Source organism: Mus musculus, chromosome 1, assembly GCF_000001635.26.
Source record: "Mus musculus strain C57BL/6J chromosome 1, GRCm38.p6 C57BL/6J".
NCBI lineage: Eukaryota > Metazoa > Chordata > Mammalia > Rodentia > Muridae > Mus > Mus musculus.
In genome coordinates, this window is record NC_000067.6 from 185,090,052 (window position 1) to 185,113,629 (window position 23,578).

Genomic DNA, 23,578 nt, shown 5'->3' on the forward strand with positions numbered 1-23,578 from the left:
AGAGGAAGGAGTCCACAGAGGCATCACCAAGTTTCCTGGGAAACAGTAGGTCACACATCTCCTGGAACTGCTTCTAGAAGACCTGACTCAGATGGGTAGAGCTCACATTACTGGTCTCTGTGGGATTAGTTTTGGGATTTAGTTTTCTGAGACAGTATCTCAATATATTGTTCAGTCTGACCTCAAATTTATAATCTTTCTGCCTTAGCCTCCCAAATTCTGAGGTTACAAACATATATCACCAGACCAATTAATATGTGTTTCTAACACACTCAAAACAAAACTCCAACCTGGGAGCTGAAGCAATGGCTCAGTGGTTAAGAGCCTTTCCTGCTCTTCTAGAGGACCCAGGACCATGTGTAACTCTAGTCACAGGAAATCTGACACCTTTTCTGGCCTTCTTCAGCACCAGGCACAAGTATATAGATGTTCATGTGTATAAAACACCCATATGCACTAAATAAATAAATTTTAAAAACCAACACACACAAATCCTCAAGGTTGTGCGTGAACACCAATAATTTCAGCACTCGGGAGTCATTGGTTCTGGGTTAGCCTGAGTTACACAGTGAGATTCTCTCTCAACATAAACAAACATTTGTGTTGGGTTTTCCTCGTGTAATTGACTTCATTTATTGCACCTTCGTTCACTGCAGTCCCCTATGACTCCTTTCAATGCAGGGGGCCGTGTTAGGCATTTTGAGAAAGGGTACAGCTAACTTCCTTTCTGAGTAGGAGCATGGGAGGTGGGTCAGCAGGTCAGTAGGTCAGAGTTGATCCCATGCAGGTACCTTCTGCCTTCTGAGAGAGGCGGCCTGACTGTGCCAGTTTGTGCCATGGTCAGCAGCATAATCCAGGTGTCAACCAGTGAGGAAGATGGAAACTTGGGTTGTTAGTGCCTCAACTCACCTCAAGACTCAAACCACTAACTCTTTGAATCTGCTTGTTTGAAACGGCATTTAAAATGATACCTGCTCACGACACTCTGTCTGGCTCCTGGGCATGTGGCTGGGTTCTTGCCTATGTTGGTAGTACCCAGTGGTGTCAGTACACAGAACAGTTCTCAGCTCTGTGGGGAGGAGGGGGACGATGTTTGAGAGGGTATTTAGTTAAGGGGAAAATGATGGCCTCTCACTGGGCCTCCCAGTCTGTACGGGTTCTAACACTTCAGGGTCTTGGGAAGGCTAGAAGATCTTTAGGTGCAGCTCCTGACCGCATAGCCCTCAAAAATGTCTTGTACACATTTAAGTGTTCATTCCTTTGTTCTGTAAAACACAAAAATAGAAGACTCACGAAGAAGCAAGAAAGAAGATTTACCAGATAAAGGCCAGGCCACATTATGGATGCCCACGGTGAGAGGCCAGAGTGAGGTTTGGGGAAATGTTTATTTCTTTTACAAACACGTTTTGGAAGCCATCTGGATGTTTAGCTTCCTGTAAACTAAAGATGTATGGCACCGGATACTCTTCAGTCACTGACTTAGATACCCGTTAAGCATGGCGCTTGTATGTTTGCCACCATTCAGGCAAAGAGTGCATTCATCATGTGTTCAAGTCACATGCCGTAAATCAAATAATATCTTATGTGTCCTCGGGGGGCTTGCTACTTAGAGAACTTCTCCTTAAACACTTTATCTGTCAAACACACATAAGTATGCAAACATCGTGTGTGTACAATGCATTTATCTTGACTTAAAACTGGATGCAACTGTGGCTTCTTGCTTGCTACTAAAATTCCTCTTTTCTCCCCAAAGACATAATGGCTAAAAGCCACTGTCCTAAATATCTGCTTGATTCTCAGACAAGAAGACACCAGTTCCTTGTCAGCCACCCCACATATACAATGAGCTACTGTCAGTAAGCTCTCTGACGCGTACGACGACGTCTGGCAAACGTGGTTTATTTTTAACAGTGTGAGGGAGGAGGGGAGGGACCCCTCTGGCCTCTCCCCGGATGTCCTCCGTGTGGGATACTGTTGGTCGTTTTTGAAGGACTCAGTCAGTGGGTAAAGTAGGGAGGGGCGGCAGACTGTTCAAGGCAACGGGAGACTGGGGTAGGGGGGACCGTGCTAGACTTAGCGGGAGACTGGGGGAGGGGGGACCGTGCTAGACTTAGCGGGGAGAAGCCTCGAAGATCAAAGAACTGCTTTGCTGAAGTTGACTTTTCCAGACCTTTCCGAAGTACTCAGTTAAACCAGACAAAGAAGAGCCCGTTGCTTTAGTTACCCACCCACCTTATCAGGCCACATTCCCATTTTGCTTGATCAGCAGGAATCTCACCCACGTGTGTGGAGGCACCACCCCAATTTGCACACAAGAGCCATCTGCTTACTTAGCATCTGGAGCAGGTTGGTCGGGACCAACCTCATCTGAAGAGTTTCTGGTCATCTTGAACTTAACTCGTCCCTCAACTGCCTGAAGGTACTTGATGGTGGGGGCACTTAGTTTCCTGGGTCACTGACTAACTAGCACCCTTCCAGGGAGATAAAAATTCTGCCTCAACAGAGATGGTGCCCTGAGCATCCCACTGTGTGTTCACACACCTGACTCAGGCACACCACCTTTGCCTGCATGAGTGTGCAAGGATGCACGGGATGTTTAGATGGTTATAGTGCTGCAGCAGTACCATATAGGAAAAACTATCATCTTCTATTCAAGTGGAATCTCTAGCTGGTATGGAGACCTAACATTCCAGGTGAGCCTAGGCCGAGGGTCCACCCTGCTTCAGGAATGCCTCTGGAAGGCAGAGCCACCTTAAGCCATGCCACACAGACAGGAGGAATAGCGAGCCCTTTTGTGAGATAATGTTCTTTTTCTTACCAGAGTTTCCCTTCTCTAGAGCAGCCACCTGAGGCTTCAGCAATGCAGCTTTCTAAGTCCAGTCCACTTCTCTAAATGACTCAGAAAAGCTCTCTCCGTCATGTGGCTGCCTGTCTACCATGTGTCTGACCTTCCTCCTGGTGGCTTTACAAAAACCACCAGGCCTTTACTCTTCCTTATCTCCGTCTTCCTCCTCCAAGCAGCCACCAGGATTTACAGCTTGTCTGCGTTGGGGTTTTACTTTTAAATGCTAAAAAATAAAAAAATAAATAAATAAATAAAATAAAATAAAAACTTGTCTTGGAGGGGCTGGAGAGATGGCTCAGCAGTTAAGAGCACTGACTGGTCTTCCAAAGTCCTGAGTTCAAATCCCAGCAACCACATGGTGACTCACAACCATCTGTAATGAGATCTAACACTCTCTTCTGGTGTGTCTAAAGACAGCTACAATTTACTTACATATAATAATAAATAAACCTTGGAGACAGAGCGAGCAGGGCCAGAGCAAGGAGAGGTCCTGAGTTCAATTCCCAGCAACCACATGATGGCTCACTACTATCTGTACAACTACAGTGTACTCATATACATAAAATAAATAGTCTTTTTTTTAAAAAAAAAAACAGTCTTGGAGTTTCTTTACAAGCCTCTTCTTAAATTCTTTTACTGATGAGACCAAGAACCCCAAAAGGGGCCCCCATTTCCTAAGTAACATGAGGTAACTCCGGCAAGACTCCCCAATTTTTCTCGTAAGAATAGTTGTATAACTGGAGACTATTTAATCAATCCAGGAACAAGCTAATGCCAAGTTTGAGGCTACATAAACACGAGACACAAATATGCATTTAATCAGCATGAAGAGTGAACTTCTCTCTGTGGCTTTGACTCGGCAGCATTGCCTGGATGTTAGGAAGCTCGCTGAGGCTTCTTTTGAGTAGCTTATCCTCAAAGGCAGGATGGCCTCTCTCCCTAACCGGAGAGCCCACGAGAAGAATCCAGAGACTATGGGAAGAGCAACTGAAGAGGGGGCGACTTGTGAGAGGTCGTGTTTCTAGTTTCTAATATGTTTTGTGAAGCTTTATTTGAAAACAAGGCACATACGCCTATGGAGAGGAAGGAACTGGGGAGGCGGTTCAGAGAGTGAATACTTGCACCAGTGTCCCTGTGGCTCACTGATGGGCCAGATATTTCCAGGTTTTCTGCCTTTTATCTAAGGAGTCAAAAATAATGGTTTATAGATTTATAGAAGAAGAAAAAGAAACTTCATGGGGTGCGAAGCAATAGGATTATAGAGGGATACACTCAAGATTGATAGCAGGAAGCTGAATAAAGATAACCCAAAGGCCCCAGGTTACCACTTGGGTCTGAAGGAAGTAGAGGCTAGTGCCAAGGGTTATTACTCAAGTGGTTCTCAATCTCGGTTGATATCTCAGGTCAGGTATTTATCCTTCCTATTACACATGACCCTCTCATAGTGCATTTGATCTTAATCAACTGCATGCCCAACTATGCATAGATGGTAACAGATATGGTTAAATACAGGAGATCTCCAGAAGTTCACTTTAAGGATCGAGTTTATCCTACACGCACCCAAAACCAGTTTAGGCTAGATGGACCCTTCTACTCTTCATACCTAGCTACACTGAGAATACACTGAATAGACACTGAGTGTGATTGTTATTAAGGATGGATAATCTATATTACTATTCTTTTTTAAAAAGATTGATTGATTGATTGATTTAATGTATGTGAGTATAACATAGCTGTACAGATGGTTGTGAGCCTTCATGTGGTTGTTGGGAATTGAATTTTTAGGAACTCTGCTAGCTCTGGTCAACCCTGCTCACTCAGGCCCAAGAATTTATTTATTACTATAAACTGTAGCTGTCTTCAGACACACCAGAAGAGGGCGTCAGATCTCATTAAGGGTGGTTGTGAGCCACCATGTGGTTCCTGGGATTTGAACTCGGGACCTTCGGAAGAGCAGTCAGTGCTCTTACCCGCTAAGCCATCTTGCCAGCCCCTATATTACTATTCTGAGATAAGAGTATATGTATCCTGAAGCAGGTTCTAGGGAAGTCTGGGGCTTCAAGGTGCAATGATTGGACAGGAACACCGTGTGCGCATAGCACATGCAAGCAAAAGAACTAAGTTGCCAAAGGTATCATTAGAAGAAGAAGATGTGAATAATCAAAACCAAATAGGGTCCCGGGGAACCAAGCTCTCTGTTTGCCTCGTGGGTATCTGAGACCCACACAAGAAGAAAAAGCCAGTTCTGCCAACATATCCTTGTAATCCAAGCCCTGGGGAAGTGGAAAGAAGAAGAACCCGGAGAGTGGCTGGCCAGCCTGATCTACTTGGTGAGCGTCAAGGGCAGTTCCCGAAGAATGAATGCTACAGTAGGTTGTCCTTGTCCTCCGGCTTCCATACGTTCTTGAACATGTGTGCATGCACGCCTGCACACACACATACACACACACACACACACACACACACACACACACACACACACACACACACACAGAGCATGTGAAGAATATAAAGAACAATGAGACAGGATCTAATACGCAAAGAATACACAAAGAATTTAAAAATAGATGTAACAAGTTTCTTGTTAAAGCAATTAGTCACATCTCCATCCAAATGTTTATTTATTCCACTATCAATACTTAAATCAATATTTAAGCAAATAGGTCTTACAAGGAGAGCTTCACACTTAAATCCGTGCCTACATAAGATTAAGAGTCTGATATTTTAAAGGTGTCAGATGACACATATCCCATACAACTCTTAGCAATGGCTGCCATTAACACTTACAAAGGGCTGGGCCTTGCAGTATGCACTTTGACAATCATCACCTTGCTCAGTTACCCTTCCAAACGATCCTACCAGACCTGTATTTTTATGTCCATTTTCCTGGTGAGGTAACTGAAGGATAATGTAGTAGATGTGGTTTGCTTTTGTTGGCTCTGCTTTCCTTCCTTGGAAGACCAACTTTCTCCTAGTCTGTAAGTCACCAGGGCTTTTACCTCAGCTCTGTCCAATCACGGTGCACAGGTAGAGCACACCTCCTAGACAGGCCGCTCAGAAACTCTATTCTGAGAACTTGCATTTTGAGTGGACATAGCAGCCCAGAACTCAAACACTGTCCAAAATAGGATTGTCTGAGCTAAGTGTCCTAAAGACACAGGATACTCAGCATCCCTGCCAGGATCTTTGGAGTGGGCCGGGCTTTAAGCTCTTCTTTTTGTTCTTTGATCAACCCTGATAACAATAGCCCCCCCTGGGTACAGTGTGTGTTCTCAAGAGCTAGTCTGTACTCCTTGCTGCTCATATAGGTTCAGTTGTGGCTTAGACTCAAAGGGGAAAAGGTAAGACTTTAACTCAGGTTTTAAAATCTCACCAGTGACCATGAGTCATCAATGCTGACTCATTTACCTCTCTGCATTAATTTTGGGGCTTTTGTTATCCTGCAGGAATAGATTTTGCATTGGTTTTGCTTTGTTGCTGAGGGTTTTGGCTAGTTTCTCACCAGTACAGCATAGCCACTAATTAGGATGGGTTTTCTTTGTTTGGGAAGCTAGGGAAGGAAACTAAGACCTTGACGGTGGTAGCAGACGCTTCCCTGGTGAGTTACAACTGCCCACCTGCTTTTTGCTGCTTGTTTCTGATAGCACATCAGTATACAAATATACACTCCCTCTGATATAGGGCAAGACATCTGTCTAGGTGTCTGCTGCCTCCTGCACCTGTGGTGTAAGTGCAGAAAAACATCCTAGTGATACAGAGATGGGATGCCATTTGCGGACAGGTCATGCTTTTTTGAGCTTGGGTGATGAATGAGATGGTCCAGGGAGCTTTAACTTGTGTAGACAGCTAAACTGCTCAAAGTCCTAAGCAGCGATTGATGTGTTAGAAATAGCATCTCGAGTCTGGATATACCACACCCAGGCCAAAGCAGTTCCAAGTAGAAGAGGTTTACTGGGGACAAAGAGGGGAAAGAGAGAAAGACAAAGGGGGGAAAGTGGGGAAAGATCTGTCTTTAGGCTCTGATGTAACCTGTTCCCAGGTAAAGTGTGGGAAGTGGATTCTGGGGAGGTATGTGGTTGTCATGGCAACAGGCGTCACCTATGTGTGACATTCCTGACTTTGGAACAGATCTGGCCTTTTGATACCAACTATGATTATCTGGATGATGACTTTCTTGAGAAAGAGGGACAAGGTCTTGCTGTTAGTTCATACCAGCCTTGAACTCACTATGGGGTCTTTGCGTCCCTTCCTTCTGTGTTTGAACCTGAAATGTCCCCAACAGACTCAGGTTTTGAATACTGAAAGGCTATAGAGCCTTGAAGATGGAGAACCTTAGAGTGTGGAATCTTCCTGGCAGGAGGAAAGATGCTACTAGAGGTGGGTGTTGGTATCAGGATCAGCTCTGAACCCAGTGACATCACACCTAGGTGACAGCCACCAGCACACCTGTTGCCAAGGCAATAACCACCATGTTCCCAGAATCCACTTGGCTCACCTCCCACCTTTACCTGCCGCTATGTCACTAACTAAATAAAAGGAAGACCCCTCTGATCTCTCTCTCTCTGTCTTTCTCTCTCTCTGTCTGTCTGTCTCTCTCTCTTTCTCTCCCCCTCTCCCCGACCTCCTTCTCTTTTCACTGCCACCTTTGCCCTTCTCTCCTATGATAAACTTCATGTGGAACTGTTTGGCCAGGCATGGTCTGTCTGGAGCAGGGCTTCTAACACAACAGTGGGTCTTTGAAGGTTATATCTGCCCCTGGTCCTAGCCCCTGCACTGTCTCTTTCCTGGTATACATGACCTGAATAGGTAGATCCCTTAACATGTTCCTGCCATTGCAGACAGAACCATTTCCCCATGACGATGGGCTGAGACTGGTTAAACTATGAACCAGAAGCAGTCTTGCCGTCCTTAAGCTGTTTCTGCTATGGTTTTGGTCACAATGCTGTGAGTTGATACACTGCCTGTGTCTCCAGAGTGCTTGGATTGAAGACATGCCACTACACCTGGCACTGAGCCGTGACAGTCTCAAGGTCAAGGATTATCTCATTTATCTTTGTATGTCCCGTGTGTGGCTCCCATAATCACTCAATTTAATAGTGCCCTGCTCCCACAGACCCTTCCTTCCTGGGCGGCCAGGCCAGGCTCCATCCTTCATATTGGTCAGGCTGGGTCTCCACTGGAACAGTAGAGCCAAGGGCTTGGGAGCAGTGGCTGAGAATCCCAAGGCTGACAGTTTTACTCTTAGTCTGGCCTTATTGACCACCAGCAACTGATCAATATGGTTTTTTAAAGCACAAACAAATGCAAAGAATTGACTATCAAAAAATTAGCCTTAGGTCTAAGTACAAGGAAATCTATTGCCTAGCAATGGCTTAGAAGCTGCCTTTGCCATTCAGGGCAGTCTCTGTTGGCGCCATGGGTATGGTTTGTAGTGTGAGCTTGCTGAGTTTGCAGTGCAGGAGCCTCCAAGTTCCCCGATAGCTCTTACAAACCTAAGCTCTGAGGCAGGAGGATCCCGCTGTGGGGAAGACGCAGTTCCCTTGTCTGCAGTTCTCCGGGCTTGAGGCTCTTAAGCCTTGCAAGGAAGATCTTTAATTGTACTCAGGTCAGGAAGCAGCACAAGTGTTTTTGAGTCTCTCTAATCCCCCGACTGTATATTATCAGGGCTGACAGAGGCGGGGGCTGCTGCTCGCATTTTTGTGAGATTATGCAATTTGGTCTTCCTTGAAGTCCCATGAGAAGCCTGGGAAACTTTACAATTTCAACCTTTTTCCTTTCCCGAGAAGGAAGTAGGATTCCATTCTATTCTTTGCTCAGCCCCACCTCCACTCCCACCCCATAAGAAAGAGTTCCCCGAGACGAATAATTCAGAGAACTCACAGAATGAGGGTATCTGGGAGGGAAACGTCGTTCGGATTCCCAGGGCCCAGATGCAATCTGTAGTACTTACTTCATGGACTGAGTGAGCCCCTCACGAGTTTTCGAACGATGGAATAAAGGAATAGGAGACTACATCCCCTCTCAGGAGACTGACAGAAAGATCCAGCAGGAAGGAGGACAAAAGTAAAGACAAAGTAAATGGAGAGATTACGGAAATGAAAAATGTATTGTGATTCCCAAATGAATAGGATATTTCATCTATGATGGGGATACTCTGGAAGGGGTGAGAGTTAGTTCTAAATCCAGAATTCTCTTGCAGGAAGGCAGAGACCTCAGACAGACCGCCCTCAAGGATGCATTCAAGGCCTCTCTCCGGGCGTAAACGCTGCCTCCGCTGTTTGCCTTGGGCACTTTCAGATGCAAATTTGAAGTTGGTCCCTCTGAGCAAATCTGGTTGCTATTCTCTCTAGACTTGGCTAGAACACCAATACTGCCCTGCAACAGGAGAGCGTCATATCACTCACCGCTGCACTTTAGAAGAAGAAAACAACTGAAAAAAAGCATAAAAGGAAAAACTCTTGATAGCATTTCCCCTTCTGAAGGGGTCGGTCAGTTATGGATTTTCTTCGCTCTCCACGCTACTCAAGAGGAAACCATCCGAAGGGAACTGTGCCCTGCACCCGGCACCCCTCACTCTGCACCCCGCACCCCTCACCCTGCACCCCCGCACCCGAGCCTGCAGTTCCCTAAGAAACTCACTGTGCTAAAGAAAAAACAAAAACAAAAAACCAAAAACCAAGGGGGTGTCTTTCCAGGGCTGGATCCTCCTCTTGTAAATCCATGGATCCCCCCCACCCCAAAGCTATCGCATTTGTGCTAATGGGCATTTTACTCCCTTTGGCCCTGAAGCCACTTGTACATTGTCCCCTGAGCTCAGAAAAGAGGGCCCTGGTTTTGCTTTCAAGTTCCCTGCCTTTGCCTGCTTAGCTCCTGGCGGCAGTGGACAGATTTGCCACAGGAGATTGAGAGGACTTCAGGGCTGTCAGCAAAACAACATCCCTGCTTTGTGAAGGGGTGACAGGCCTACAAAGGGGCAGCCTATTTTATCTGCTCTTGCTGGCTGCCAACTTTTTAAAAGACCATTTAAACATTTTCCCACAGAATGTATGCTAATTGAAAAAAATGTATATGACAGACAGGCTGAATAAGGGAGAGGGTCTCCCTAAATTCCACCACTCAGAAGTAATCACGATGCATACTTGTGGAGTCTCTCTGGTTTATCTTTCTCCCATATATCTACTTCTAAGTTTAAAAAGGAATTTTGTATCTCTGAGCGCATGCTTGTGTTCTCTTGCTCACACAGAACTCTGTGGTCCTACTTTTGACTTCCCCTGGACTTCGGTGCTTACACCTTGAAGTGTTCTTCGCTCGGCTCCAGAAAGACCACACACACATCAGGTCAAACAGTTCCATGTGAGGGTTACTGAGGGAGAGAGGGACAAAGGTGGTGGCGAAAAGAGAAGGGGGGAAGAGAGAGAGAGAGAGCGATCAGAGGAGTCTCACTTTTATATATGGATAGTGATATAGCAGCAGGTAAAGGTGGGAGGTGAGCCAAGTGGATTCTGGGAATATGGTGGTTGTTGCCTTGGCAACAGGTGTGCTGGTGGCTGTCACCTAGGTGTGATGTCATTGGGTTCAGAGCAGATCCTGATACCAACACACCTTCTAACCCACTCTTGACTTAGCAAGCCCTCTCTGTCTGGGTGCTAGGCCTGCAGAATAAAGTCTCATTCCTCTTGGCCACCCATCCTTCTAGAAGCCAAGACTGGAAGTAACCACAGTTCTTAGGTTCAGAACTCCAGCAGCCCCAACAAGCTAGGGAGAGCTGATAATACAAGGCTGAGATGGGAGACTCACCCAATGTGACTACATCCCAAAGAAGAACAAGTGGCCAGTGACTCCCTGCCTCAGGTCAGCCTCCAGAGCACTGGCATGAGCTTCAGGCTGGGAAGAAGGGGCAACAGGAACACATAGGTAAAGAGGTCCTGGTCTTAGTGTGGTCTGGCTCATCACTGTGCCAGTTCTGGCTCTACAAGGTGGTCAGAAGAAATCCTTATTGGTGTGACCTGTCATCACTAGAGCCCAACCTGATTCCTGCAGGAGGAGCGCCTCTGCTCGGGGTCGCAGCCTGAGCCCTGTGGATAACTCCCCGTCCTGACATTGCTCTACTTTGCCAGGTTCTGCTGTTCCAGGACCCCAAGGTGACTCAGGAGGTTGTAGACAACGTCTTGCCTAGGTGCTTCAGACAAAATGAAGGAGACAGACACAATGGAGACAGAGACGGCATGTTACCTCCCAGGGGTGACGTGGGGGACAAAGTGAGGGGCCCGTGTTTCTCAGCAGAAACAACTTCTACCCCCTGCTTCCTGTATACAGCTATCTGTCTTTCTTCTCTACCTGCTTGTCAGTCCGGACTACTTCTAAGTCTGTTAAAACTTTGACTTTGTTTTCATTTCAGTAGAAATTGACAGTAATTTTTTAGTACTTGTAAAGATTTTTTCCCCCTCAATCTTTCAGAGCTTTTCAGCTTCGAGAGTGTTCGTAATTGTTCACTGGAGAGTTTTCGCTGTTACCGCAGTTAGGATTTTGCTAGGCAATCCCAGCCTCTCTGTCATCTTCTGTCAGGATCTATCGATGGCCTTTTTCACCAGAGAACCTCTTAGCTCCTGGTGCAGTAAGTAATTTACAGTTGAAACTGGATATTTCAGGTGTTGGCTTCTAAACTCAGTCTCATTATCCACTGGCTTCTTCTGACCCCACTTCAAGGGGGACTCTGGGAAATCACTCTGTTACTTCCAAATGGAAGTAGAGTACAAGATCTACTTTTGGCCAAACTGGTGGTACTCCTAGCTATTGGTAGAAACTTGAGTCCCAGGTCTCCCAGGGTTCCCTTAGTAGCCCCTGTACTCCCCAGGAGGGAAGGCCTGGAATGTCTCCTAACTGCTTCCTACGTGGTCTCCATTGGGTTGAAACAAGATCCTAATCTCCACTAAGTTTCTTCTGAGGCCACACTGGAGTCAGAGGGTGCCTAAGTGCCACCCAGAAAGGAGTTACAATAACCACGCTCCCTTGTGGGTGAGGGACACAGCACCTCAGTACAGCTTGTCTTGTGAGAATGTAGCCTTCTGCTGGGTGGAAGTGGGTAGAAGTCCTAGTTTTCAGTAGTCTTGGCTGGAGAGAGCAATTTTTATCAGAAAGTCTTTGTCTTACTAAACCAACCTTCCTGGTCTTTCAGGAAGAGTCTAGGTCTTTGTTGGGGCCTTTATCTATTTATTCAGTTTTGTTTGTACCTGGTGGCAAGCTCCAAGTCTGAGATATAGAAAGCATAACTGTGTCATTTCTCCAGTCTCCTACTCATCCAGCCTGCCTTCTCTTCACTTGTTTATTCTATGTTTATGCTGCCTATATAATCCAGGGCTATGAATTCAATATGGTAGAAAAACACTAGAAATACTTAGCTCATCTTTCTTGCTCCTCTTCTCAATCTTAAAGACAGTTCTAAAATAGATACTTATTTAAAATACAAATTCATATACATGTGTATGAGTTTATATCTTTATTTAAAAATATAAAATATATTCATTTATTTATTTTAATTCTTACCATGAGAGCACCAAAGCCTATGCTACTCTACTGTAGTGGGATCCCTTTTTTTTTTTTACTCAATATGTAAATAAATCCAAACAGTTTGTATTTAGAAAAGTTCTCATTGATTCATTGGTAGTGTGTCACAGTTTCCTCCAGGTTGTGATCTTCCCTTAATGAGGGAGAGAAGTGGTTTATAATACATAATACTTAGGAGAGGTGGTACATAATACATATCAACTTAGGTTCATGACCACTTAGGTGGTTCATAATACATAATACAACTCACAAGTCTCAGGAAGTTTCAGAAACTTATAAGGTATGGAAGCAGTAAGCAACCACCATGAGGAAGCCAGAAGGCCAAGCTGCTGTGAGGAGATTCTCTGACTTGTGGAACTGTCTGTAAGTCATGCCAAGAACTTCAGGATGCAGCTTCATGGGGTGTCACCTAGGCTGGAGTTAGCTTGTCAGTGATGTAGCTGCCTTTGAGTTGTCCCTGCTCCTGTAACTCCAGGGGCCAACTAGTTCACCAAGTTGCTTTGGCTACTTTGGCCAAATCTTTCCTGTGATGGGTCGTCAGTTCCTATCCAGGCTGAGTATATGTATGTATGCTGTGCCTCTACAGGATGAGACTACATGGACAACAGGAAAGAGTTGGAACCAGCTAAACCTTCACTCTGTTTCAACATCTACTTAGACTTATCACTTCCTGTCTTTCCTTGGTTATGAATGATTAGTATTCTTATCATTGTATTTTTGTGATAAAAGTGAGGGCAGGTTCCTCCAGATGTCAGTATTTCTAAGTTCTCATACAGAATGTATTTGAAATCTGTAATGTATGTATGCATGTATGTGTGGAAATCCATATATATATATATATATATATATATATATCTCCTTTGTCAGTGCATAAAATCATGGCAAGTTTCTTTTATTTTAGAGAGAAGCATAATTTGTATCCTTATGGAAACAAGATGGGGAAAAGTGCAAATACGCCTCTCATCAGTTTGTGTTTGATAACTGTCCTAGTTTCATCCTGCCACTGTGAGAAAACACTCAGGGTAAAATCAACTGAGGGGAGAAAAAGATTTCTCTCAGCTTTCAGGTCTCAGCCCATCATTGAGGGAAATCAGGGCAGAGCTCAAGCCAGAACTGAAGAAACACTGCTTGCTAATTCCATCTCGTGGTTAGCCCCTCTCTCTCTCTCTCTCTCTCTCTCTCTCTCTCTCTCTCTCTCTCTCTCGTGTGTGTGTGTGTGTGTGTGTGTGTATGTGTATGCGTTAGTTTATACACACCACATGTTTACAAGTGCCTGCAGAAGCCAGAGGGCATTGGAGCCCCTGATACTAGAGTTACAGGCAGTTGTGAGCCACTTGAGTCTGGGTTCTCTGCCAGAGCAGCAAGTGCTCTTAACTGCAGAGACATCTCTTCAGCACCCCTGGCCCCCCACATAAATTTCTTATCCAGCACAGGACTACCTGTCCAAGGAACTGTGCTACACATAGTATTCTGTATCCTCTACAGCCATCAAGACAATTCCACTGAGTTACACCTACAGGCTGAGCAGATCTCGGCAATCTCTCAATTGCGACATCCTTCTCAGGTGACTCTGGACTGTGTCAAGTTGACAGTTAATGCTAACTAGGGCAATCATGGAGAAGTGACCTGCAAACGCAGATTGAATAGTAAAACAAATACCCCACTTAGAGTAACGAGCCTGGATTTACTAACAAAGTTCTAGTTGAATGTATCTGGGTTAAGCATTCACTAGAATGAACTATCTAAGCTCTTAAGTTCCGTGTCCTAGACCTGGTTTTTATGTTACTCAGTACTGAGGGGAAATGGATGTGGTGTGAGTGGCATGGCCTCAAAGGAGAAGAAGCAAACAAAGAGAAGAAACCACCAAGACTGAATGCAGGTATCCTTGACACCCAGTTTCTAGACCTGCATAACTAGAGGCATCTTCTCAGACGGGCAGTAGGAGAAGTCTGTCCACCCTTGGCAAGGCTCTGCCCTGGAAGGGAATGAGAACACAGAGATGTACTGCCCAGGAGCCAGCACACAGTCATCTCAGCCCATAGCCACAGAAGCTCTGTAGCCATCACATATGTTGCGGGGAGTATTAAAACTGAACGGGCACATTCGCGTGGTGCTTATGCCTGCAACTTTCTGCCCCAGCAGCCTGGCCGTTGCAGCTCTCAGCACCATTGCACTGGTGGGCAATAGCCGACCTGTTATTATCTCATGGAGACTGACTCAGAATTCCAAAATCTCTCCACCTAGCTTGCTAAGTTCCCACTGGTGGGCTGTTATCATGCCAGGCCAATGTTTCAAAGCCCTCACAGCCTTTGCCGCCGTACCTTTCTCTCTTGAACCCAGAAGGAAAACACACAAACTTAGTTCAGAAACGACAGTAACTCAATCACTGGGTGCAACAACTAAAATCCTAATCTCATAAGCCTTATTAAATCTAAATCCTCGTCGGGTAGCGAATCCAGATGGATCTGCCATTGAAACCAGAAGACACTTGTAGCTACATCTTGTCCTCACCCTATCCCTGTCCAAAAGGGCCTAACTCTCTCCGGCTTCATCTCTTCCTCTGTTCTGAAAGGAAGTCCTGGAAGTCCCGCCTACTCGCCCAGTGATTGGCTCCTTCTTTCATTAGGGGATGGTTCACAGAAGTCACCTGAGTATGTAACTCATTCCTCATTTGCAGCCCCTCCCAAGAGAGCGGAATTAGCATCAAAATACAAGGGACCCCAGGGCTATCCACAACACAAGTACAGAGCCCTTGGGGAGCTCAGGGCCTTAGACTTCCCACAGCTGGATCCTCTCTTAGGCCTTGCCAGTTTTAGGTATAACTTCACACAGGCCCTGCAGAATGAGGAAGGAGATCTAGTGTATGGAAGCCACCATTAATGCCACTCTCACTGCAAGGTCTTTAATTCACACCCACTCATTCACACATCCACTAGCCTATAGAGGCACAGGAAATTCACTTGCATTCTTAAAATTAGCCCAGAAATTCTGTCTCCCTCCCTCCCATCCACAAGATCAGCTTGTCTGTTACCCTTTAAGGCCAATGCAGTTTGGGGCGGAGTCTTACACGTGGCTCCTAGATTTCAAATGCAACCTGCTCTGTCTAGGTTTGCCTTCCATGCTTTCTGTCACCTTGCCTCCCCCTTACCCCTTTGGACTGCCCCAGAAAGCATCTCACCTCCACAGTTCTGCCCAACAGCTGCCAACACTAGGGCCCAGGCACCTGACCCACATCCTAACCACTTGTGAACTTAAGCTTACAGGGACTCCTAGCTTTATTTAGTATGTCATGCCTCTTCAGAAGCGTGTGAAATATGAAGCACTGTGCTGTGTGAGTGTGTGTGTGTGTGTGTGTGTGTGTGTGTGTGAGTGTGTGAGTGTGTGATGTATCTGTGTGTGTATGGTGTTCATGAATGTGTATGAGAGTGTGTGATGTGTCTATTTGAGTGTGGATATAAGTGTGTGTGTGTGGTGTGTATCCATAATTGACACAGTATCAAAGCATTATTTAGACACTCCTTCTAAAGGTACATTGATAAAGTATACAAAGAAAAACCAGCCTCAAGACAAAGAAAATAATTATAATTATCAAATACTAGTGTCCAAATATTATTACAATATTACAGTTGTTCTTGGTGTTTATTTTTCACATGCATGAGCACACACAGACACACACACACACACACACACACACACACACACACACTCCAATGTAGCTGGTATTGTCCTGATTCCCCAATATCATGGAGCTTAGAGCAAGGCAGAAAAGAAATTCGATCCCCAGTTAGCTTGGCCTGAAAGCACATTGTCTTAGCGCTCTGTGTCCTTGCCCCTCCCCTGTAATAGAGTCAGGTGTGAGGCCCAGTCATAGGGCCTAGAGGAAGGGTCTCTCAGAAGTCACAGTAGCTCAGACTATTCTAATGTCTCGTGGTTTCATGACAGCAGGAAGTGGGACCCAACTGGAATGTGTGGTGAACTCTGTCCCAGCTCCTTGATCTTTCCAGGTTTCTTTTCTCTTCACTTCCAGTCTCTCTTCCTTCCTCACCTGACACAGCTCAGGGCATTTGGTTTTGTCTTGGTGTTTTCCAGACACTGTTTCTCTGTGTAGCCCTGGCTGTCCTGGAACTCACTCTCTAGACCAGGTTGGCCTCAAACTCATCCATACCCCCCCTCTCTCTCCCTCTCCCTCTCCCTCTCCCTCTCCCTCTCCCTCTCCCTCCCCCTCCCCCTCACCCCTCTCCCTCCCCCTCCCCCTCCCCCCTCCTCGCTCCTTCCAGAGTGCTGGGACTAAAGGCATTCACCACCCACCCACCCTTGGCAAGCTCAGGGCATTTATAAAGACTTGCTTTTCAGATGGGAGGCCCTACAGGTTACATGCTGGTCACAGAGACAATGGCTCAAAGTAGCCTTCAAAATGGCTTCTAGTGGTGATAATGACTGTAGCTTGGGGACTCTCCTTTGTACCCATCCTTGCTGTGTACTCTTCCTCTGTCCTTTCAGACAAGCCCGTGGCACCTATGGCAAGTGTCTGAATATTCTGCATTGCTGATGCCGTGCCTTCTGAAGTCTTGCCCTGGCTGTAAAATTTGATACTTGAATCCTTTACAACACAGTGTTCAGTGTGACATGAGTCTGCAGTAGTGACCTCTGGGACCTGGGTTGCCTTCCTGGGTTTGAATCTCACTCAGCTCGGCTCCTCACTGTGTGACTTGAAGGCAATGTATTTGTCAATCAGGTAATCAGGAGATAGGGAAACAAGTAAACTGTGCCAGGCTTTAACAAATTACTGGATGGTCTCACATCCCTAGAGAGCTGTCTTTCTATGTCTCTTCTTATAAAGAAGATATTGGTCATGGCTGGGTCTTTTCAGTCATGTTTGTATCTAGTTGGAATGTCCTAATAGGAAAACTTCATCTTGCCTGTATAGCCATTAGATTCTTTACTGTATGAAGTCATATCCTTTGTAAATAAGAATACTTTGGCTTTCCCTTTCTTATTTGTAGAGCCTTTATCTTCTTCTGTCTAATTCTCTAGCTAAGACTTCAAGTGCTATGTTGACCAGGAGAGTAGGGATATCCTTGTCCTATTCCTGATTTTAGTGTTTTGAGTTTTTCTTCATTCAGCATCATGTTGAGCTCTTCCATAAATAGATCATACATGTGAATCTTTAAATATGTGTGTTTAAATTGGAGTGCCTATGGGAGGGCCATTGGGTGGGAAAACATCAAAGGAAGGGGAATAGAATGTGGCAGTATAGAAGCAGAAAGGGAATAACGGACAGGAAGGGTAAAACAGGGTTGGGTGGGTGGAAGGGCAGGGTAGAAGGATGAGCAGAGGGAGGATAATTAACATGACCTACCTACCCCTGGAAGTGCACATGGATTAACATGACCTACCCCTGGAAGTGCACATGGAACCCTAGAAGCTTCTTCAAATACATGCGTATACATATATAAAAGGTGTTTAAATGGAGCTCCCCCATAATGAGGGAACGACTCCCCAGACACCATAGACTATCAGACTTGAGTTATCTCTTGTGAGATAACTGATCAAGGGATAGCCTGGACTTCAAGCAAAGTGAATTCTTACTGTTCATTCACCCCAACCTCCCATTCTCTGTTCTGTGAGAAAACTGAGGTCCTCTGGATAAGTCACAGGAGAATAGAGCCCAGAGGGAGGCTCCCCAAGCCAGGTCCTCCGCTCTCTGCCTTCTTTTTCTCCACAGACTTGATTCCAGTGCTTCGGGGGTGTCATGGGTCATACTTACCGAAGTGCTGGCTGAAGAGAAGCATGCGCCTAAAAAGGAGAGAGAATTAGGGAAGTGAGGCGTTTGATTTTGTAGAATGAAATCCTCACCTATTGTTTAGATTCATTGAAAAATACTGAAGCCTGCACTTGCACACCTGCCATGATATCTCTCTGACAGTCGGGAACCCTACACTTTTGTCAACTAAAGTTGACGTTTTATTTTTTTTCTTAAATGTCACTTTCTTACTGCAAGAAGCCATCTAGAAGGTCATGTCACACCGGGCTTGGGGGACATAAATCTTCAGGCTGTTTCTCATCTCAGAGGTTTTGAGAGGTTCAGTCAAGTGTCCTTTGGCCAGAACACGTGTGATGTTGATCTCGTGGTTGGCTTATGGGTCATGCATATATGCTGCTGCTCTCTGATGTCATAGGAGCACATTACTCAGAAAGTACCATGAATATTGTCATCATGGACATTGTCACCATGGGCATTGTCATCATGGGCATTATCACCATGGGTGTTGTCATCAGGGATATTGTCACCATGAACATTGTCACCATGGACATTGTCACCATGGGCATTGTCACCATTGGCATTATCACCATGGGCATTGTCATCAGGGATATTGTCACCATGGGCATTGTCACCATTGGCATTATCACCATGGGCATTGTCATCAGGGATATTGTCACCATGAACATTGTCACCATGGACATTGTCACCATGGTCATTGTCACCATTGGCATTATCACCACGGGCATTGTCACCATGGGCATTATCACCATGGACATTGTCACCATTGGCATTATCACCATGGACATTGTCACCATGGGCATTGTCACCATAGACATTGTCACCATCGACATTAGGCTTCTTTAACACCAAGTGCTCACCAGATGATTACACTGAAAATGATGTTTCTCTTTTCCTTTTCTATACTGTATTCTTTGGACAAAGTCATTAGTTGTACCTCCTGAAGAATGGAATAGTATCTTCAAATCAAGTTGTTTGTCCCCTATTCACACTTATTTGTTTGTTCAATAACTTATTTATATTAATATGGATTAAGAAAGATAGCAACAATACGAACTTATATCTGACACACAAAGACTGATGAATGATGTGTGTGTGGATGCTCTATTACAGTTGACAATAGACGATAACAACGAGCATTTGTGCCCACAAAAACTGGCATGAAAATGTTCATAGCAGAATTATTCATAATAGCTCAAGAGTAGGAACAACAAAATATGAAAGAACATCAACTAACAAATACATATTATATATGTACATATATACATATGCCAATATATAACAAATATAATGCACATGCACACAAATTGTGGTATGTCTTTTCAATGAAATATTATTTAACCATAAAAGAAATATATATATATATATAGATAGATAGATAGATAGATAGATATAGAGAGAGCACCTTGAAGGCATGTCAAGTGAAAAATACCAGTCATAAAAGGTCAGATACCATATATCATATGAGTCCACCCACACAAAAGCTCCACAAGAAAACCATTCACAGAACAGAAAACAGATCCCTTCTTATTTGAGACTGGGGGTGAGGGACTATTTGGTGGTTATTTAGAGTTGGGGGCTAAAGAAACAATAGTTAAAAGGTCCGGCATTTCCTTCAAAAATTAAGAAAATGTCCTGAGTGTAAAGACAAGTATCCATCTCAGCAAATTTAATAAAATATATGAATTATTCACTTAAATGAGCAAGTCATATGTTGCATAAATTGTAAATCAATAAAGTTGCCTAAAAGCAGCATTTCTCAACCCGTGGGTCATGACTCCTTTGGGAGTCAAATAACCCTTATGAGGGTTATCTGATGGCCTAAGACCACCAGAAAACACAAATATTTACATTATAATTCACCACAATAGCAAAATTGCAATTATGAAGTAGCAACAAAAATAATCTTATGGTTGGGGGCAGGGGTGACCGCAACAGGAGGAACTGTTTTAAAGAGTCACACATTAGGAAGGTTAAGAACCACTGTCTTGACGCATCCTGCAAACGGAGAGATACAATTCTGTCTCCCTCAGACTAACGTGGAGCTGGCTGGACACTTTGCCTTAGATGCCTGGTTGGCTTGGTCTGGGAATGATCGAGGTTCCCATTGTTCCAGCACACTGGGTGAGCACACCAAGGCGCTCGCACGCGGTCTAGAAGTCACTACAGTGCTTTTGTGTGCCTTCTTACTGGGTTATGCTTTGCTGGCAATATAAATGCACTTCTGTTGGGTCCACAAAAACAGACACAACAGGGAAAGAACACGAAACACTCTTGAAGTGGAAACTTAAGGGTTCTTTGGAGAGTCAGTTGTGTTGGATGGTGTTTTGCTGGGGCAAACACATGAAGGAGTGTTTTTCTAAAGTGGACACAGATGAAAGGCTAAGGCAGACCGGTGAAGGAACATTTCACTGAAGCAGACACAGGAGAGAGGATGTTCTGTTCATGCAAACATGTGAAAGGACACGTGATGAAGGACTCTTTGCTAATGACACACATGTATTGGTCCACCTTGCATTGCACAGTGAGCTGCATTTGTTGGGATGCCACGGGGATTCAGGCTGATTGGATGCACATGTTGAGGCAAGGCACATGGAGGACACTTGATGTTTGGAGGGTTTAAATAGGACTCCACGGCGGAGTGACAGAGACAGCTTGGCTTGCTGTACAGCTAGCTGTGCAATGCTTGTGGGTCTCAGTCTTCACTAATCTTCGATTCCCTGAGAGAGGCACAGCTGAGAACTTCTCCTGATGTCCCTCTGGGTCCCTCCTGCTGACTGGAGCCGAGACTGATGGAGGCTGAGGCCTGGCTGTCTCTGCTAGGTCGTGTCGCTGCTACTGATAACTCGACTCTACTAAAGTGGACTGCTGGTGTATCCGTGAAGCATTTTCGAGTGGACCAAGCTGTGATGCCTGCTAACCTGTGAAGTGAACTGCTGATTTCCAGACAACACAGACAGGAGTTGCTCCAAAGAACCTTTCTAAACAGGTTCACTTCCCCTGTGTCCTTTTTCACTACCTCTGGTGGGTGATGGGTTACAAGGAAGGTTAAAGTGTTTAAGAACCATCATTAAAGATAAGGTTTGAAAAAACTTACAGTTACACATTCTAATGGAAAGCCATCTGAAGTTAAATTGTGGGTCTAGTGATCTCCAGAGAAGAACAGAACCAACCATCAAACACATGCCCACTGCAACCTCACACCTCACAGCGCTCTATCCCTACATGTAGCTGACTCTCGTGCCTCTGTCTTCCATCCTTCATTAGCTTGGATACCATCTCCTCTAAGAATCTCTGGCCCCACACTGTTCAGCCTAAGGCTCAAAGAAATGAGCTATTTAAACATCAAAACAGAGCCAGCTAGACATAAGGGAAGCTACAGCTTGAAGCCCGTGGACTCGAACTTTTTGGCAGATCCTGACCAGCAAAAAATACTTAACACTCTTACTGAGCATAGATTAGTTCATTGTTTGTCTGCAGAGTTGGCCCAGGGCAATCGTTTATTTCCACATTCCATCTGCATCTCTGCCATCCCTATGAAGTGGGCTTGGCTCCCCACCAGAAACGGGGTTTCAAAGAAAACTCGAGGAAGAGGCTCCAGTGTTCATCACCACCGGGCAGCCTGCTCTTTGCTCTAGACAGGATTGCTTACATACAGCCAAAGTGTTCTGGGATGTGGGGAGGAAGAGAGCTCTTCACTGAACCCTGAAAGTGGGGGACAGAGGCATGCACGCACACCAAAAACAATGTTTTCCCAGTCATGAAGTCCCACGCCAGGGTGACGTGAGGAGAGGTAGTGAGGCTGGCTGATTCCAGGGTACACAGGAGGAGCTGGCGTGTTTGGAGACAACTGAGAAAGGAGGAAATCTTCCAGCCCAAACAGTTTTATTGTTTTCAGCCCACACTCTTGGGGGTTAGGGCTCTCTTTTTCTGTTGGACTGTCTATCTGAGATTGACACAGGAGGGAACATGAAAGGCGGAGCTGTAAGGGGATCTCTGTGATCGAGCAGTGCCAGAGCAGCCTTTTGCAGTGTTCTGGACTGAAATCCCCAACTCCAAAGGTTTGCACTCCTGGCCAGGGGCTGTGGAGTTCAGACCTGCTTCCTCCAGTCCTTCCAACCTATTCTTCCTCCAGACTTCTGGCTCTAATTTCTAAAATTCTCCTCCATGATTTCATAAGCGATCAAGATTTATAAAATGCCTAACCATTTGTCTGACTTATATGGTGGTGGTGGTGGTGGTGGTGACGGTGATGACGACACATGCCTTTAATCCCAGAACTCTGGAGGCGGAGGCAGGTGGAGTTCAAGGTCAGCCTGGTCTACAGAGTGAGTTCCAAGTCAGCCAGGGCTACACAGAGAAATCTTATCTTGAAAAAAATAAATCATCTACTTGTCAATCAAACCCTTGAACTATTTCCTAAATCTCAAAATAGATTATGTCTTCATCAGTTTAGGCTGCTCTAGACATGTATCACAGACTGGACAGTAAACGGGCTTTTGTCTCTCCTGATTCTGGAAGCTAGAGGTTGAGAGTAGGGCGCTAGCATGGATAGGCTCTTAGGGAGTGCTATTCCCTGCGTATGTCCTCACATGAACTTTTCCTGAGAGTAGATGCAAAGGACTGGGGAAAGAAGGAGAAGGAAAGTAGAGGAGGGTAGTGGGTGGGGTACAGGAAGGGAGTGGGGAAGAGAGGGAAGGGGAGGAGGTCCTGTCTTTTCCTCTTTCTGAAGTGATATTGATGTCATTGAGGAGACTCTACTCTCACACTCTCGTCTAAACCTAAGCACTTTCCAAAGGCTCTGCCTACAGATACATCAGAGACTAAGGCTTCAACACATCTATTTGAAGACTCACACAGGCATTCAATCCATAGTGTATCACCAGCCACAACCTCTACTTACTAAGGTCTGAATGAGTTTCACTATAGACACACAAACACACCATGATAGCATCAAGAGGTAGAGATTTCAGGAGGCTGGCACAGGACATTGTCTCCGTGACGGGCTATGGCCCTTGTATAATGACTTGAGCAGTTATTACCTTCTGTCTGTTAATATGTAGTACTTGCCCCTTTAGCCACCTGCCTTTTGATATGTGAGGACACAGGAGTTTGCTCCTTCTGTGCCTAGGGTCTCCTCTGCCAATGGTCAAGGATCAGAACCTTGATTTTGAACTTCCCAGCCTTCAGAGCTGTAAAGCTAAGTTTCTATTGGTCATAAAAAGTCGCTGGCATGGTATTTTGTTACAGCAGTGTAGATGGACAGAGACGACTCACTCCTCCCTCACAGGCTGCCTCATGCCACATGAAGGATGGACTCAGGGTGCGAGCAGACAAGAACAGGACAGTGTATTTCCTATGCTTCCCTCTTCTTTGATCAGCCAGCT

At 45.3% G+C, this 23,578-nt stretch overlaps 2 long non-coding RNA genes across 6 annotated transcripts in view; one reads left to right on the forward strand and one right to left on the reverse strand.

Moving 5' to 3' along the window:
• Gm37662 lies at positions 1-9,496 on the forward strand. Its single transcript, XR_865825.2, has 3 exons — positions 1-95; positions 2,267-2,419; positions 9,045-9,496. It is a non-coding gene; the product is annotated as a predicted gene, 37662 (long non-coding RNA).
• The window catches only part of Gm34797, a 19,237-nt gene continuing 4,474 nt past the window's right edge, over positions 8,816-23,578 (reverse strand). The window contains exons 2-5 of one of the 5 annotated variants that reach the window (XR_865823.2): positions 18,177-18,205; positions 10,643-10,729; positions 10,135-10,208; positions 9,165-9,220 (exon numbers count right to left, since the gene is read on the reverse strand). This is a non-coding gene — a long non-coding RNA (predicted gene, 34797). Of the gene's footprint in view, positions 8,875-8,929; positions 9,221-10,134; positions 10,209-10,642; positions 10,815-18,176; positions 18,206-23,578 lie in introns of those variants that run through there. The other 4 variants (XR_373793.3, XR_865824.2, XR_003948542.1 and 1 more) reach the window with 4 other exon arrangements.